The following is a 20,168-nucleotide window of genomic DNA, read 5'->3' as shown; positions in this document are numbered from 1 at the left end:
AGAGGGAGAGAGAAATTTGGGTCTGGGGGAGCCGGTCTTGATCCGTGTCGGCGGGCTGCAGGTGTATTACACTGGCACTGGTATTTTATAAATTTATTTATTTATATTTGCTTTCTGCTCTCCATTAGAGTATGTAATGTGAAAAGAGATACACAGAGGCGTACAGGGCAGAACGACAGAAATTATCTACAACAATTCAGAGTCTTTTTTCTGTGCTTTGAGAGGGGGTCACATAGTTTTGCATGGCTTTTTTCCCAGAAACTGAATGGACAGTCTGAGGAAGTCTGTAAAGTCAGCTGCTGTATGGTGCTCTGCATTTTCACTGCTCTCTGCCTCCGCATTTATTCAGCTGTTAAATGCATTGATAAATGGAGCTGGTTTTAAGGGCCATGTAAATATACTGGCTGAATCCGAAATGGCATACTTCCCTCCTATATAGCAGGCAAAAAGCATTAGGAGAGCAAATGAATATGTTTGAATGCTCAGTATTCATTAAAGAGTAGGCAAAAATTACACTAATACATATTTATTGAGCTACTGTATAGTAAACTGTTAATTTGCTAAGGTGTAAAGATGCAAGTCAGTAATGTTACAGTATATTTATATTTTATTTTCTCTAAACTCAGTGAGTACACTACAGTCATCAGTAAAACATCTTTTAAATCTTAATCTTTAAATCAAACTGAGTTATTACAGCACTTTTCTGAATCTTGATTTCTGTTCATAAGATGCAGATATTTTGTGGTGGAGCAGGTGACAGTGGCATTTGTGAAAAAAAAAAAAAAAGGAAAACCAAAATATAAAGTTCGGATCTGAAATGTCTGCAGACTGGTGTGTGCACTGAGCATGGAGAAGTCCACCGCATCATCCTGGAAAGGAGTGCCATGGGTAGAATGCTCCACCACTGCATCTGCCCTTGTTTTCACATCAGGATCTGATGTTGCTGTGGTCTCTTCATCCTCAGTGACCCCAGAGCCAGCGAGAACATCTAGAGAAAGACAAAAAGACATGGAGGATATGATGTTGGTCAAGTTTGTTCTGCTGGTTTCTGTTCATACAACATCAGTCCATGAAACCCGAGTTTCAGAAGCTTCAAAAGCTTCATCAAATAATGTGATGAAGAATCTGAAAGTCGGGCTCAACTGATTGTTTTTGTGTTAACACAAACCAGCAGGTGAAACTGGACCAAAATCACCTTTTGTTTTCAGGATAACACACACACGTTTGTTTTTGTGAAAAGTGGGGACATCCCATAGGTGTAATGGTTTTTATACTGTACAAACTGTATATTCCATGGCACTAGACAAAGCCTACACCTAACCCTAACCCTCACAGGAAACTTTGTGCATTTATACTTTCTCTAAAAAAAAAAAAACTCATTCGTATGATTTATAAGCATTTAGGGGACATGGGTTATGGGGACATGGGTTATGTCCTCATTAGTCACCGTCTCGTTGTAATACCGGTGTCATACCCATGTCATTATTCAAAGTTGTGTCCCGATATGTCACAAAAACATGCACACACACACACACACTGGGGTCACGAGAACCTACACACACACACACACACACACACACTGGGGTCACGAGAACCTAACAAACCAAAAGGTTTTTATGTTTTTACAACTGATTTGAAGATTTCTTTGTTTCTGGTCTGAGTATAAAAGGGAAGTGACAAAGCATTACTTGGGGAATCTGTAGTCAGAAAACCCCCCATGCAGTTTTTGAGGGTCTCTGGAGCTCTGCACCTGAACTATCCCTGCTGTGTGTCTCTGCTCTCAGGTATGATTAAAAAATGTAATTGTGTTAAACACATTGTGATCATAGAGCTCACAGTATATATGTGCACATAGGTTAGTTAAGTTTATTCTTTAAAAATATACGATTACATTGCTGTAAGTGTTCTTTGAGATACTTAGGTAAAAGGTAGTTGATGCTGTGCATTTTAGACCATGTGTCTTGTGTTAAATTAGGAAAATTGCTACATGTCTGACTCTTAAGTTTGTTTGTCTCCTGCGTGGAACACTTGGCTATGTTCAATATAGTTACATTGAACCATGTACAGTACAGAAGTACAGAATTGCCATGCAGATCTCCTTCCATCAAACACCTGACCAAACTCAAGGTACCAAATACATTACTGTATCATGTTATATTTAATCCTGATTACTATAATTGTATCATATGATATGATTTATATCCATTTAGACAAATTAAGTGCATCTCATGAGATATTGGCTGGTCTTTACGGTAAATCTGTTGTTTTATGTGCTGCAGTTTTCTTCTTCACAACTTGTGAGGTAACATTTGGATTAGTGAAATGTTGTGTGTCTCTTTAACCCAATTAGGAGCTGTTAGCCACCCTGCTAAAGCAGAAAGGGATCTTGGCTCTCTCTGTCCCAGAAAGTAGGTTCGAGTAGCATTTGTGGGGGTAAAACTGCTTGAATTGGCTCTTAGGGTTAATCTGGGGTTGATGGGAAGAGGGAGCAGATGGGGACATTGAGTGCCCAACAAGTTTCCATTTGCCAGAGTTGGCGGGGGTACACTTGGCCACATGTCATGTCACGTCACGTCCAGCACAGTTTGCCGCAGTCCCATGTTAGGGGTTTTGAAGCACCCTGACTCTGCCGGACAACGAAGGTTGATCGGGTCACATTAGTGCTACTTCAGCTGAGCTTAGACCAACTATAGTATATTTTTACTTTCAGTATTTTGTAATGTGTGCCTGGGTGTGTTTTGAAGACAGTTATTTTAACAGAGACATTATCAGCTACACTAGTTTGTATCTCAGTTAATATTGCACAATGTACTGTAACAGTACCATGTAATTTTTCCAATCAATATCTGATTTTTTTATTTTATTTTATTTTTTGTTCAGCTGTATTGGTTGACATTTTTATTAACCAATATTATAATAATTGTGGTAATACTTTCTCTGTGTGTGTGTGTGTGTGTTATTATATTGTTGTGATGCATAAATTACACTTGTAGAATTTAAAAATATTAAAATAATTCAGCATTTATCAACCTGAATTTTAATATTAGGACATTCCTATTTAAGGCAAGACACTAGAAGTGAACAGGGTGAAAATCTTTTTTTTTTAAAAATGCAAATTAGACATTATTTATTTAAATGTAAAAAATAAATAAAGATATTATAATTTGCTCCATAATTTTACAGTTTAAACTGAAAACCTTATTAGAATATATTTGGCAGATGGCCACACATTGAAGCTCACCTCCATCTCTCATGAACATAATTCATTTTCATGTTACTGCTGCGAGTCCTGGTTCCAAAAATTCCCTTCTCCTGAGTGGGTTAACGTGTACTGATATTTTGCATCCTTTTAATTTTTAGATTTATTTAGGCTGAAATTAAAGTGTTGAGAAGTTGAATAGCTATTATTGAGAAGAGAATATTAGAAGTGAGTGAGTGAGTGTGTTTTGGAGCAAGTAAGCAGGAGCTGAAGGGAAGTCCAATTATGTCCATAAGCGGTCAATGGCTGAATTCTGTCTTTTTCCCTGGGTGTTAGATGGACAGATGGAGTCCTGAGTCTCTGTGGAGGTTTCTATAAGGTAATTGGCTGTCATAGACAGCTTCTTTAAGCCTGCAGGGAGGGATTTTAATGGGTGGTGAGCGGCCAGGTTTAAAATATGGAAACTGGGGCTGCTGAACTTTAGCCAGGAGTGCACTTTTCTCTCTCTTGCCCTTCAGAATATCCTGTTGGAGTCTCAGATTAAAATTCTCTTTCACTCTGGTAATTTGTTATCATTCTCACCAGATCCATGTCTTTTCTTCCCTACTTCAAATGATCCTTTAGGCATGCTGGAGGTGTGTAATCTGGGTGCATTGGTCTCTTTTCTAACCTTCTTTATAAAAACGAATCGGCTGGTTTTGAGCAGGGGACATGAACAACTCATTTTGACTTAGGGTGCAAAATAATCAAAAGTAATTCTAATATAATCATGTAGCCCATTTTATTTTTTATTTATGCCATACTACTATTTTATGTGTAATTTACTTATTTCAAAAGTTTGTAGTCATTTTTTAAAAGAAACTATAATTACAAATAAATTATTACAAAAAAGGTAAGTAACGTTCAGTAAAATGTGAAAAGTAACGTTTCTTGTAAAACATACTCCTATGATATTTATATTATTTATAACTTTCACAACAATTTTTATTTTTTCTAAATTCAACATTCAATTTTAAATTATCATTTGGTGTCCTTACAGTTTTTTTTTTCTTTTTGTTTTTGGCTGAAGTCATAGTAGATATTCATTGATATGAGTAGTAGTATGTAGTAGTTAAATAGATACTTGTTCAACCTTTCAGCCTCATTTAGGGGAATAAAACTGTGGTTACTTATGAATTTATTTTAGCATCTCAGTGACAACCAGTTCATGGGTCTATCAATCAGTAGACCTGATTTAGTGTAAAACTCTAAGCATTTGGTAAAAGAGAGGCCTGCATTTGTCAGTGCTATTTCACACATGCATGCGTTCTCAGTGTTCCCTTTCATCGTCCCCTTAATCAGTGTTGCCTAATGGATTTCCCACACACGGCCTTCTGCTGGGTGCCAAATGAATTTGAAACCTGAGGTAAGCATTAGTTTAAATCAACTCAGGTGTTTTTTTGTTTTGTTTTTTATGCCAGGACCAACACTCCCAAACCTCATTTATTCAGACATGAATATTTCAGTACCCTGCATAGTGATATTGCATTTTAAAAACACTAGGATCACTAGATGCTCAAAGACTTCTAGCAGCCGAAGGTGATCAATATAGATCCTCGGGTGGCTCAGAGATCTCCAAGCAAGCTCTCCTGCAAGGCCATGTTTAATTCTCTTTGTGGGTACATTCTTTTTGTTGTGCTTCTGTTTGTTGAGAGATACCTCAGTGACTCCAGACAGCTGGTTCAGGGGTAGAGTCGCCATCTCTGGGGAAATCAAAACACTGTTAACTGAAATCTGAAGGAAGTGAGGAGAAAGGAGAGTTTTCTAGGGGTTTCTTCTCGCTGAAAGTGTTGGAAGAGATATAGCATCTATGTATGGGAAAAACCTCAGCAATTTAAATACTCCATATCTCTCCGTCAACACAGAAATTTCCAGATGTTTGCTCAGGAGCCCTATTAACAATTCAGGTCCTTTACTTATTGACTGTTAGGTAAGACTTGAGGCTGGACTCAGGTGGAGAGTTTTATGACAGATCAGAGGGAGGATGCTTCGATTGCAATTAAATATAATTAAAGGTCTGACGTCACTTTGAAGACGAATAGTACCTAGGTGAACTTTACTCTTGAGCTAGATGCAGACAAGATTCTTCATTCACTCTAAATTAAACTCAGGCTAATCTGCTGTATAAACGGTCATGTCTGGCCCATTCAATATGGCTGAGAAATGTACCTGCAAAATGCAACTTCTGTAATTATATAGTGCCAATACAAATATATTCACTCTCTATAAAACTCAAGGATAATGTTTTTTTCTGTTACTTTTGGGTACAGAAGTACAGTATATTTACTCTAGTTTTTGTATTATTATTTTTTTTTTGTATGTTACAGAATAAACGAGCTCCATTTTATTGTATAACTTAAAACAAAAAAAACAAAAAATAAATAAACACATAAACCAGCTGTAATAAACAAATCTCCATATTCATCGGGAAGAAGGAGGCGGGAACCGGCGCACAATCAAAAACACTTTAATATCCAAAAATAAACACAAAACAGCGCGTCAGCCCCTCACGGGCGACTGACGCGCATAAATTAAAAGCAAACACATAAAATAATATCCCAGGCCTGGTCCTCTCTCGTCCTTCACGGTCGTCACTCCAGTTTTATATCCTTCCATCTCCTACGTGGGACTCGATACTAGCGGTGGGGCTCAGGTGTAGCTCATCTCCAATCACTACACCTGGCCTCACTCCTCGTTCCCACGCCTCTCGGCCCCGCCCCACTCGCCACATACCCCCATCGCCCCTCGCAGGCCGGGGGGTACTCCCGAGACTGCGCTCTACTCCCCCCCCCCCCCCCCATTCCCTCCGGGGGAGACCGCTCACGGGGACCTGCGGGAACCTGGGGGTAGGACAGACGAGGCGAGAGAAAAGGAGATGGAAGGAGGAGCGACAGGGACGAGAGAGGGGAGAGAGGAAAAAAAAAAAAAAATCCGGTTCCCAGACGCACTGCTGCTCGGCCCTCCACCAGCTGGGTGATCTCCTCCGCGGTGCCTGGCGGTGGCACTGGACGGCCCTCGGCGGACGGCGCGACACTCCTCCGCCGCCCGATGGACGGCGACGGCTCCTCCGGTTTTGGGCAGCCGGCAGGAGTCCCCCGTTCCCTGCCCCTCCGGATTCCTTCACGGAGGCGGCAGGCTCCGGCCCCCTGGCGAACGGCGCCGACTCCTCCGCTCCCTCACGGACGGCAGCCGCCCCTCCTTGTCGTGGGCGGTCGGCAGCGAGCTCGCCCGTCCCCGGCAACTCGCTCCAGCCCACCGCCTCGAGCGTCCATGGCGGCACATACCTCGCCAGCTCGAGGGCACCGCGGATTCACCACAGCGGCGAGGGATCTTCAGCAGCGCGTCCCTCCTTCTCCCGGGTTTCGGCACCACTGTAATAAACAAATCTCCATATTCATCGGGAAGAAGGAGGCGGGAACCGGCGCACAATCAAAAACACTTTAATATCCAAAAATAAACACAAAACAGCGCGTCAGCCCCTCACGGGCGACTGACGCGCATAAATTAAAAGCAAACACATAAAATAATATCCCAGGCCTGGTCCTCTCTCGTCCTTCACGGTCGTCACTCCAGTTTTATATCCTTCCATCTCCTACGTGGGACTCGATACTAGCGGTGGGGCTCAGGTGTAGCTCATCTCCAATCACTACACCTGGCCTCACTCCTCGTTCCCACGCCTCTCGGCCCCGCCCCACTCGCCACACCAGCCTTATGTGGATGCTGGTCTTAGCTGGTTTCATCTGGTTTAGCTTGTCTTCCTGATACAAGATGCTAGTCACGGAATATGGAAAGTGAAACTTAAATCTATAGGGGTGGTTGGATGAAACTTATTTTATACTCGGGGATGAAACCACCCGAGGATCTTAAGGGTGAAATGTATTTCTTTTTTTTTTTTTTAAGATTCTTATTTACAGCATTATTTTAAAAGGCTGTATGTTAACTTATTGGGAGGAAACCAGTAGTTCTATGTGAAATCAGACATTTGAGCACACCCATAGCCACAATGGCATGATCATAACACCTCTAATATTCGACTGTGAGATTGGTATCAAATCAGGCACCTCTTGTCGAAGCATTGAATCTTCGACTATTCGGGGTCACCCCTAATATATATAAGTTGCTGAATAAGCTAAAAATTAGGAATGCAGTTGTGCATGTTAATTTCCCGTATTTTGATATTTTTCATTAAGATTAACATTTTAATGTTGCATCCCTACACTCAGAAAATAGTCATGTGTACCATTTAGGTACTTAATTGTGTACTTTAGGCACTGATATGTACATTTAAGGTACTAATGGGGGTAAATAATGGGTAGCACTTTATTTTACAGTCCTGTTCCTCATGTACATACTATGTACTTATTACAGTAATTACAATAACTATGTAATAACTAGGTACTAACCCTGAACCTACCCCTAAACCTAACCCTACCCCCCGTAGTTACCTTGTATTACCAGAACTTTCTTAGATAAATACACTGTAAGTACACTATAAGTACATGTTAGTACACATACTGTAAAATAAAGTGCAACCAAATAATGTACAAAGGTGTACCTTCTGAAAAGCTTTTCTTTTTTTTTTACTGAGAATGTATTAAAAGTCTATTTACCTTACATGAAATTAATGACTTTTTTTCTTCCAGAACTCTACTGGTGAACTCTATTCCTCTTGCTTTTCACAGTCACACTCTTAAGTCATCTCTCTCTCTGTCATTCTTTCTCAAAGTCACAGTGTTATTTCTGCTGTCAGTAAAGCGATGGTATGTTCTTAGCTTGGTAATAGTCTGAGCAAAGCCGAGCTGAGCGTTTTAAAGATGTTTCGTCCCGCCCTAATGTCTCTCCAGAGCAACTATCGATCTGTGACAATCTCCAAGCTGCCCCCCGAGAGATTGAAGCAATGATGGACCTTCTTAAAGTACTTTGTTTTCTTCTGCTCTTCTCCTCGCCTCTGTCAGCTCTCATCACCAAACACCTGTCCACCTGGTGTTTGTGTTTGAGTTTTTACTAAATCAGGCAGGCTTATGAAGAGAGGTGAGCTTGGAAGAGAGAATTGGAAGGAAATCTTCATTTTGTCATAATATTCATCAAATGTAACATGGTTATGACAAAGAGCTATTTTTAGAATCTAGATGAAAAGCTCTCAATGTTTCCTTATTAATACATTGTACTTTTAATTCATGGCATCAACCAGCAGCACACAGGAACCCCAACGGAAATGCCTGGAAAATGTATTTTGCATAATATGCAGCGTTCACACATTAAAAAAAAAAAAAAAAAGTATCTTCTCTTCACCAGGACTGTGTTTGTTTGATCAAAAATACACTAAGAACAGTGAAATGTTTGCATGAATATCAGTATTTTAGTAGCCATTATTCTTCGGTGACTCTCATTCAATATTCAAACTACTTGAAACACTGGTTAAAGTGTTTATTTCTTTTTTTATTCTTTTGTGATGAGGAATTGTTCTCATTTAGGGCCATGCATGTGTTTGGAGTCAAATTGAACCCCAGTGGTTTTCACACAATTTGCCAAAAATAAACACACAAAGACACATGAAAAAAAAAATAAATAAATAAATAAAAAAAAAAAAAAATATATATATATATATATATATATATATATATATATATATATATATATATCACAAGCACTTTTTACAAGCACAGGTTTACAGTGTCACTGGTTTAGGTAGATGCTTTTTGAGCTGTCAGGGAGGAGGGTTTGAGTTATGGACTTTAGCGTGGTTTAACGTATTACAGTCAGGTTTTGCCCTGCAGAGTGTCAGTGGAGAATCGTACATCACTCCAGTCATCATCGACTGGTAGCTGCTTCTAAGAATCAAGATATTTCAGTTTCACCACACACACACAAATCCTCTTTCTTGAACTTTTCTTATAAGATTAAAGATTTATAATTGCTACTTTTTATTTATTTATTTATTTTTTCTAAATGTCCATAAGGCCAAAAGGTTGTGGAAATACCTGGTTTTCATTAATCTCCTTCAAAAATCGCTATTTGTTTTTGAGGTGGAGGTAGTGTAGGCTTACAGTAAAAGTCAAAGCGGGAGGGAATGTTTACAGGACCACAATGTTGTTCAGGCGAGCATGTGGCCTTACTGTGGCTCTCAACCATTTATCATTGGTAGCCATTAGCATCTCTGAAGCAGCCGGCTCTTATGGCAACCCCTCTTCCGTGTTAGTAATGACACTCGAAACCACCTCCTCTTAAGTAGCCCATCACATTATACAGCCAATTTAATCAGAGGAAATTCCCCAAATGCTTTCTTCTTCTTGATGTCTTCGTTTTGCTGAAGAACCATTTGCAAACGGGTTTGATATGGGTGGTTCTTCAACAATGACAATGAGACATTCTTTCCTTTGATATCTATTCATAATCTAGTTTTGTTTCTTGCTTGTTTTTTACAGGAGATGAATTAGTCATACGATGTCATCTGGCAGTTAAAGAGGTTGCTGGATGATTAAAGGCAGTAGATATTGCTTTTTGCTTTCAGGAAATGGCATCCTTTTAAGTGAGCCACAATTGAATTAGCTTTCTTTTTTTGCATTTCAGTTCTGTGTGCCTATACATGTAATTGCCTATTTTATGTCTGCCAATAAAACTGAAAAGATTGCCACACTAAAACCAATATTATATGAAAACTATCTTGTATTAAGAACTACCATTTTCTTTTAAAATAAAATGTCTTATTTTTTTCTCAAATTAAATCAATAATATGGTTATTAATCAGATTAATCACATAAATCAATTAATAAAAGATTCATCATTATATTATATTATATTATATTATATTATATTATATTATATTATATTATATTATATTATATTATATTATATTATATTATAAGTTTGTTCTATGTTGCATTTTCTACATTTCGGGCACAAAGCTCTAGGCTCAGACTGAGAACTCAGTCTCTATTGTACTGTTGTAAGCAAGTCAATCAAGTCAAATATTTGTGTTGTGTTGCATCAGGATCTTTGAGGTAACCCAGATGCTCAGAAGAACCTTCTAGCAAAATCTCTCATCAAAGCTCACTGAAGAATAGTGGATTGATATCTGGGTCCTTTCTCTCTCTCTATAACTATTCTTCTTTCTCACCTCCAGTACCAGCACCCCATACCCCCACGGCCCAGCGGTCTTCATATCTATGAAACCCATGTGGGCATCAGTTCGCCTGAGGAAAAGATTCCCTCTTACAAAAACTTCACCAGAGATGTGCTTCCTCACATTAAGGATGTTGGCGAGTGATGAAATCTACAGAAACAATGCCAAAACACACATGTCAAAATGATACAAACTTAGCAAAGTGGAACACACCACTCTCTGAGGGTCAATCGCTAACCCTGAGCTCCGGGGCCAGAAGAAATCTTTAGGGTTTAAGACAAAAACTTACTGTTGAACAAAGAATCCATATGAGCAAGGTGATTTTGCTACATTGGATTTGAAAGAAGTATACTTGACTATGACAAACCAAGCATGTTTTCATTGTGTTGAGTAGCATGGGGCTTATCTTATTATTTATGTTTCGCTACACTAGTAGGCAGCAAAGGGATATAACTAAACAGAAAATATTGATTTCATCCCCTGCTGATTTTGTACGCTTGCCCACTTAAAAAAAAAACATAATAATAATAATAATAATAATAATAATAATAATAATTAGAAGTGTCTGCTATTTTTATGGTAGGTTTATTTTAAAGTAAAGAGACAGAATACCAACCAAATGATTAATCGCATGCGTGTCTCATAAGTAAAGCCGATTCTGTGATTAGCAGTAAACGTCCATCACCTGCTTTCAAATGGAGCGCCATTTACTACAAAAAGCCATAGTTCGGTGAATATTGCGTTCATAGACGAATGTGATTCATCTACTATTATGACGGGATATTGCATAGCTTGTCAGTTAACTATGGCTATGAGTAGTAAGTGCTGACAGCTCGTTATGGACATTTGCTAGTAATCACAGAACCAGCTTTACTGACAAGACACGCATGACAATCGCATGCGATTAATAGTGCAGCCCTAATTAGAAATTGGTTTGCATTTCAGTGAGAGAAATAAGTATTTGATCACCAGGCAAAACAGGAATTGCCACTTGGTGCAAAAACCCTTGTTGGCAAACACAAAGTTATGATGTTTTTTTTTTGGTTTTGTTTTTTGTAGGGGTTTTGATCCACTCCTCTTTAAAGATCCTCTATAATCGTTAAAGAGATCATCAGATGCTGCATGCACTTTTAAAAGTTGTTTGAACTGAAAGTGTTGGCAGTGTGTGTACACAACCGCCCTATAATTATAAAAATCCACCCAGGGTTTTTTTTTTTAATCTACTAAAATCTTTACCCCTTTCTCAAATCGAGCCGATCTCAGATGACTGTTTTTGTGATGTCACATGGACAGGCCCCTCCCACAAAAGTTTGATTGACAGTAGCATTTCAACACCGACTGGACTGGCTTCTGACCTTAGACCTGCCCTGAGTGAGCTGTCATTGGTCCAACATTGTTTCATTGTTTCAAATCGAGCCAGTTTTATTTATTCATTTATTTATTTTTAAATCGTGGACACTCTTATGACATTGACCCATGAGTAATTTACACACTATTTGATCTCCTGTTTTGTCAATTATGTTGTCATCATGTTTTTAGAGAAATTAAGCCTTCCTTGCATCCACTAAGAACCTACAGTGCATAGTTCTAAGAAAACAGCTGAAGATGCAACCTAAAAAGATCACGCATACAGTATATAGTGGCACAAATGAAGGAAAAGAGGCAAACACCAAGCAGGTCCACATGGAATATCATGCTAACTGTTGCAAGCCGACTGTTAAGTTTAGTTAGCAGATGTGAGAACAGCTGCCACCTCGAGTGATTCCATAACTGCATAGAGAGCTGTTTGCCATGATTGTTCTCTTACAGAGCTTTTGACAAGGAAGCCTGAGAGGAATCCAGCCTACAATTACTGTCAGAAGGTTCCAAATGAGGTGTTTTGAGCTGTGGGGATTACAGAAGGTACCTTAAACATTAGTGTTCATTGCATTGGTCTGATCCATAAAACATAACCTTCTGTTGTTTGTTTTCTCGAGGGCTGAAGTGTTAACCTTTGCATGGAGCAAATCTGTTTGTAAGCAGTGAGTTAGTTTGCGTAAAATTATTTTTCACTACTATAATGGGTTTTAAAATAGTGAGTCATTGTGGCTCCTATGAATGCTCTCTCTTATGATCGGCACTCTCCCCGGGGTTCTGTGCCTCAATTAATGTGCTCCTCAACCCTCCAGAAAGCAACAAAAGCAAAGCTGCACTTTGTCTCCTAATGTAAGAGCTTTTTGGCACTAGTTTTAGAAATGGTGGTGCCCTTATTTTGCCCATAAATCCTTTCATGTCTTATTTTTCCCTGAAAAAAAAAAGTATAAATTCAGGGAATTATTTTTAAGTAATTTCTTCTTGCACAGGAATACATGTTGAAATGGACTTCTAATATAAAAAGTTAAATTTCACATGCACAACACGGTACTCAAAGTCCTCTGAAGTCTATGCCTGAAAATGGCATTGAATATCAAAATGTCATGAAATAAAAATTCATATTTGGAAAACAAGGTCTTCATTTTATTATGTTACATATGGCTTGCCCTTGAGTTATTGGGATTTTGCATTGTCTACTGCATGATAAATTGTTACTTGACATGTCTGAAGTAAATCTATTGAAAACAGATTGTTTCGTTGTTGTTTTTTCAGCAGAGGAAGAACTGAGTCAGATGAGCGGGACACAAAAGCATCCTTTGTACTATGATTTAATCAAAATCCACATGAAAAAGTGACTGGCAAACAAAAGGAGTTAAATGCAAGTATCGCAGAAGCAGAGGAGGCAAGTCTATCTTATTTAGTACCATGCTGTGAAAAAACAAACAATGGTTACTCTCTCAGATGACTCTGGTACAGTCACGATCACTGCAAGATAAACGATTGACAACACATTTCTATCCAAAATAACATTTTGTATTTTAATGTATTTTTTAAGCAGACATTTTTATTTTAATGTGTTTTAAAAACCATTTTCCAGTTTTCAGTGTCCCATGATCCCTCTAAAATCATTCTGATATGCTGACTTGCTTCCCAAGGTGTTTGTAAAATGTTTTATGACACTACCAGTACCTTTTCCTTCAATATGAGGAGCACACATCATAAAATATGAAATATTAATATTCAATATTGTATCATATTTTGGTGCCATTCTCAAGCATCAAACCTTGTGGAAATGTTCAGTTGGAAGATCACAGACAATGCTCAAAGCACCTGTGTAGGATTTAAATGTATTTACTTGAATCTCAGCTATGACAAATGCTTTAGTCAAACTTGTTAAAGGAAGGGTAATACGTTTAGATTTGCCTGGACACACAGCAGTTTGATCTGATGTTATTAAATCCTGGAATTGCCCTTGCGGTGTTGTTTTTGTAAAACCGTCCTACTTTGAAAAAAATGTCAAAAGAATAGCCTTTGTTGGGGACACCATGGAACAAGATTGAGTGAACTGAAATGGAGAAAAAAAGCTTTTTAGTCATTACTCACCTCCGTTTTCTCTCTGAGACTAATTGTAACACAGTTATAAAGAATGACACAAATCAGATAGAAAAACACCCTATTAGTTCTGTTAAATGAACATTAATTTTAAGTACCCATAAAAATACCAGTAGAAATTGTCAATTTATCAAAATTTTCTTACTTACAGGGTAGATCCATTTGTTTATAATTAAAGGATGTTTACTAAAGCCCAAGGGTATGGATAGCTGGGGAAGGGAACAGATCCTGAAGGAGAACTCCTAAACCACCTGAAACTGGAGTTTCAAAACTTATTTGAAGTTCTTTTTTTAATTATATCTTAATATAGAATTTTATCACAGGCTGAGTATTCACAGAAAGTGTTAAAACTGTTCACATAATGTTTTCATACATAATATAATCTAAATTGTAATATATCAAGCTGTCTTTTTTCTATTGAAGATTCAGATCTTGCTACAGTTGTCATTTAATCCCATGCTGTGGTTTCACTTGTTTTTATTTGTATCAATTAATTAACATTTTCCAGTGTGTATGCAGGACTTGAAATTAATCCATGTTGTTAAGATAACAACTTATACAAAGATTACATTTTAAATGTGTTCCACTTTGAAGATCTTGTTTTGTTAAAAGTCTTTTCACCTAATATTTTTGTCTCAGGGCACCTACAGGATACAACCAGCTCTTGGCAATCATGGAACATGCCTACTATGCAAGCTTAGACTATCAGGTCTAATTTCTCTGCAATTTCCAGGTACATGTATGCATTTGGCAAATGCTTTTATCCAAATCGACTTGATGATTTCAATTAATACGTTTTATCAGTTCATGCATACTCTGGAAATCGATCCCATAAGAGGTTTAAATGTATATCCTTAAGTAGATTTGAAATATAGTTAATGCATCATGTTTCTGGCAATCAAATGATGCATTCATGTGTGGATTCAAAAATTGGACTAGTAACATAAAGGTTGTAGGTTCAAATACCTCATCAGCAAAATGTCTTTGTGTTGGGGTGCTATACAGCTGTTTTAGTCTTGAGTAAAGCCCTCCAAACCAAATCTGTGTCAAATAAAATGCACAGTGATTGTAGCAATGTATAACAGGGGTCTTGTGATGCTTTTTTTAAAGATCGTTATTTTGTGTATTTGGTGTAACAGAATATGTTGACATGCTTTAATGTTCAAAAAACATTATTTTTCAAATACTGTGCATTATTGTAGGTCACATATGCCCCACCTCTCGCAAACACGTCGTTTTCTACAAAGTACCTCCTTCCAATAAGCGCAGTCTGCTCTGATTGGCCAACTGACCCAGTGCATTATGACTTGCCGAACACCGTAAGCACTCATCGGAAATGTAACGCCCCCTTTCTATAATCCCGAGCTTCATCTTAAAAAATAAATATAAATACAGTTAATAATGTCCTTAGTTTTACCATCAGTTCAAGGCCAAAAGGGGAGCAGATTCGCATGTCAGACATGGTTATGAAGCTTGTATATGTTTGCAGTACACAAGCTACGGACAGTTAAAACAGCTAACTCCACTGTGTGACCCTGTCTCTCTCTCACACAGTGAGCGCATATACACACATGCACATTGTGCAAAACTTAGCATTTGAACATTCAGTAGCAAATACTTAAACTAATAACAAAACAAACTTAGAGTATCTGATTTAGAAGTGCCAGGTTGTCATAGCAAAGTCAGAATTACCTCCTCTCCTAAGTTCACAAAATGTCATCCATAAAATCCATTACTGTTCTGTTATAAGTAATTGTGATCAGTGGGGCGGGGCCGAGAGCTGTGGGAACGGAATGAGGCCGGTGGAGTGGTTTGGAAATAAGCGACACCTGCTCCACTCACCGGTCTCGAGTCCCATGGAGGAGACCGTGAAGAGCAACAACAGTGAAGGACGAGAGAAGACCAGGGCCTGGGCTTCATTTTGTGTTTTGAGGGGCTGCCACGCTGTTTTGTTTTTATTTTGTTATTAAAACTTTGATTTGAATGTTCGCCGGTTCCCGCCTCCTTCTTCCTGTGATTAGGAAGTTTTTATTGAGTTACACTGGTGTCGAAACCTGGGAGTAAGGAGGGACGCGCTGCCGAAAATCCCTTGCCGCTGGGGTGAACCTGCGGTGCCATCGAGCAGGGCGAGGGAGTCTGCTGCCGTGGATGCTCGAGGCGCTGGGCTGTAGTGAGTTGCCAGGGAGGGACAAACTCGCTGTCGGCCGCCCGTGATGTGGATAGGCGGCTGTCATCCGTGAGGGAGCGGAGGAGTCGGCTCCGTTCGCCAGGGGGCCGGAGCCTGATGCCATTTGTCGAATGGGGAGGAGCAGGGAACGGGGGACTCCTGCCGGCTGCCCGAATACGGAGGAGCCGTCGCCGTCCATGGGACGGCGGAGAAGTGTCGTGCCGTCCACCGAGGGCCAACCAGTGGCGCCGCCAGGCACCGCAGAAGAGTTCACTAAGATGGTTTAGGGCCGAGCAGCAGTATGTCTGGGAACCGGAACTATTTTTTTCCTCCTCTCTCCCCTCTCCTTCCCGTCCTTCCATCTCCTTTTCTCTCACCTCATCTGTCTGTCCTAACCCCCAGGTTCCTGCAGCCACCGTGAGCGAGCCCCCCTGGAGGGAGGAGCGATGGGGGTATGTGACGAGTGGGATGGGGCCGAGAGCCGTGGGAACAGAGTGAGGCCGGTGGATTGATTTGGAAATCAGCGACACCTGCTCCACTCACTGGTCTCGAGTGCCACGGAGGAGATCGGAAAGGTACAAAAGAGGAGCGACAACAGTGAAGGACAAGAGAGGACCAGGCCTGGGCTTTATTTAGTGTTTTGGTTTTGTTTGTGCGCGACAGTTGTCCACGAGTGACTGTCATGCTGTTTTGTGCTCATTTTGTATTAAAACTTTGATTTGAATGTTCGCCGGTTCCTGCCTCCTTCTTCCCGTGATTAGGACGTTTTTATAGTGTTACAGTAATCTTAAAGATTCCTAAATGCATCTACTTTTGGAAGGCAAAATAAAGTGCTTTTGCTTTCAAACTCTCTAACCACTAGGCCACGACTTTAGGAATCTTTAGAATTACTCAAGTTACAACAGAACAGCAACACATTTTATGGACGACCATTTTGTGAACCTAGGAGAGTTTGCTATGTGGGCTGACATGGCTGCTTCAACACTAACTGCGGTTACTGAAACCACACCTTCTTTCTTTACGTGAACATTTTGGCGGCATTACGCAAATATTTCCACATAGTGACATAGACATGTGGAGGGCGTGTTTGAATAAAACATTTTAGGGGGCTTGGCAGAGTCTTAACTTTGATAAAGAATATCTCTTTGGATTTGAGACTTTAGTCTTTGCAACTTTACAGATCTTCTTCATGCACCAAGAGCTTGTTGCACTCCAAAGAGAAAGGAAAAATTTTAATCACATCATATGACCCCTTTAATTGGTGGGTGGCAACCCAAACATGGGTGATTGGTCAGTTCTGAACAATGCAATGGATAATAACATAAATAAGTGTAACTCTTCAAAAGGAGGAGAAACTACCCATATCTTTTGTCATTTGTGTGTCTAATCAAACTCAATATTAAGTGTAAATTCATCTGTCACTTCATGCCATTATCCTCACATGGTCAAAAATATGCAAAATAGAATAGAATATAAACCGCTGCTGCACACTACATATACCATGTTTGTATTTCCGTCTTGAAGCTGTTGGACCACTAACAGCCTTACATTTGCCAAAGTTGTGTATTGTATTTTTAAGATGGAAGGTTAACACTTTCATCCCGAAGGAAATTATATTCAACTCGGGACTTCAGATCTATTTGTTCCGGATGTGGTAAGAATATGCACTTCTCCTTCACCAAAACACATTAGCTGTGTCCTGGGCATATTTTATTTATTAGCGTTGTGTCTACAAGGCCTGGTAGACTGAGCATGTGGCAGTATCTAAATGCTTTTCATTTTCCTTTAGAGCTCAGGGTTTGGTGGGGTTGTCTCTCAGCCCATGAATCAGTAATTCCAGTCTTTAAATCAGGATGAGGTCCTCTGTCAAGGACAGTAATCTTACTGTAAACACATTTGCCACTAATCCCCAAATATAAGAAAGCCCCAATAAATAACAATAGTAAAAAACTGAATTGGTTCTCTAAAATAAATAAACTCTCATATAAGAAAATGTCATCTTTGAATGTGGGGAGTGAGCAACTCCCTCAACCTAATAATATATGACAGAGTCATTGGGAATCTTTATTTGGTTTTGGCTGGCTAAGGCAGCCAGAACTGGTGGACCAGTCCAGATAAAGTGCAATGTATACAGAGTAATTTCACTCATGATTGATCACTCATGCACATTTAAGACCTATTCCTCTTTCTGCCGGGTGGAAGGAGCGGGCAAGGGAGCTGACTTGGAATGTCATTTGCTCTCTTTCACTTTAGATGTTCTTTGTCCAGATATCTTTTATCCCTGTAGAGTAGATATACTGCTGGGCATGCTCGGAGTTTGGGAACATTTGTTTCTGTGTTTGTTTGTTTGTTTGTTTGTTTTTTAACCTTTGGATCACAATCCACTCGCTTTTTTTAAATAAACCCCGCACTCTCCATGTAAACGAGTGGGACATGGGCCAAAATAAATAATCAAATTACACTTTAAAATAAAATTTTCCCAGAGATGGTTTCCTTCGTTTTAGGTAGTTCACACTGATGTACTGTATGTTCAAGTGTTTGTTTTTCTAATAAGTTTTGCTTTTAGTTAGTTATTTATTTATTTGATCCTATAAATACGGGGTGTGGCATCATGATTTGAGCTTGCGGTTGGGTCTGCAGGCGTTTGGATGGGACTCCGATACCATAGCTCTACCTTAAGCCCAGTTCACACTATACAACTTAAAATATTGGCAGATTGCTGTGCTTTTAGTTTTCACACTACATGACTTGCTGTCTGTCTTGAAGTCGTTGTGGTGTTCACACTACGCGACACTATGTAAATGATCCGCTACAGAGGGTCACACACTAGACGGGCTGACAACAGCTCTTTCACCCAACGTCTCTACACGGTCCCCAGACCACGTTTTCTCATGCAAACACATGCCGGAGGTGGAACAGGAATGACATGAAACATGAGTTTCTTATTTCAAAATGGACATCGGGAAGAAACTAGTGCTGCAAGTTGTTTGTGTGATGATCTGTGCTAAACAATTTTGCTCCATTTCTGGTTTCCAAACTTTTCTTAAACTATGATGCTGCTGCTGTTAGTCTTCCGCTGACCTCAACCCATGCCTTGCTCTCTGATTGGCTGTAGTTCATCACATAGCATTTTTGTGTCCTGTTTATTATTATCATTATTACAATTATTAATATAAGAACTGGTTCTTGTTTCCCAATCCTATTGCCGAAGGATATATCCTTTCCAGTTATTTTATTTATGAGATTTGCAATTAAAGGTAAATGTCATAGCATGATTATGATAATAGTATTTTATATTTAGCTGCTATTAAGTTGACCCTTTTATTTAAAGCAACATACACTTTTTTTCAAATAGCTTACAAGTCCTCATAACCATCAACCTATCACCAGTTTATTTTCAAAACCTTGTATTCTCCTTTCCCTCAGCCACTTCGGCACTCCTGATGATATGAAACATCTGGCTGATACTGCATCACGGTTCTTCCAGACGTAGTCCATATTCACGCCCCCAGCAACACAGAAGAGGTGCTGAACAACTTTGACGGAACAGACTCCTGCTTCTTTCACAGAGGCTCCAGAGGAAACCACTCACTCTGGGGTCGTCGACTCTTCAATTACTCCAGGTGAACCAAGGCTATGAAATATGCAAGCTGAATACACTCTGCTCACATTCCCAACTCTTGTCCTTTTCAATTAGTTCTCATTTGTGAACATCAAACAGCCCTTGAGTTTTCCACAATCTTTCACATGTTAATGGTCCACTAATTGATCTTAATGGCATCTTAAGACGTCTAAGAGGTGCTGCGGTGTTTCCTCAACCATCACAGATATTCACCTATGATGCACTTTGATTACTGCCCAAGTGTGGCATGCCTCACATGTAGTGTTGCTTTCGTCAATAAGAAATTAGACCAAATATCATCATCAACGAACTTTTATCACGTGACAAAAATGAGAAGAGATTCAACGTAAATGCTTGTCATGTGACGATGACTATGATTAAATGTATTATGCAATACTGTTGATGAATAAAACAAGACTAAATGTGGTTTACAAAATAAAAACTATGCTAAAATGTCTCTTCATTTTCGTTGACCAAAACGAAACAAAACTAAATGTTATAACATTATTTTGTCTTGTTTAGTCGCATTATTTTTATTTTTGCAGTATTTCTA

At 39.3% G+C, this 20,168-nt stretch overlaps 1 pseudogene; it reads left to right on the top strand.

The window, feature by feature from the left end:
- Positions 1-846: 846 nt before the first annotated feature.
- Positions 847-19,903, top strand: LOC128020652 (1,4-alpha-glucan-branching enzyme-like; annotated as a pseudogene).
- Positions 19,904-20,168: the final 265 nt, after the last annotated feature.

Source organism: Carassius gibelio, chromosome A10, assembly GCF_023724105.1.
Source record: "Carassius gibelio isolate Cgi1373 ecotype wild population from Czech Republic chromosome A10, carGib1.2-hapl.c, whole genome shotgun sequence".
Lineage (NCBI taxonomy): Eukaryota > Metazoa > Chordata > Actinopteri > Cypriniformes > Cyprinidae > Carassius > Carassius gibelio.
The sequence above is the reverse complement of the archived record's forward strand: the minus strand, read 5'-3'. Positions and strand labels throughout refer to the sequence as shown.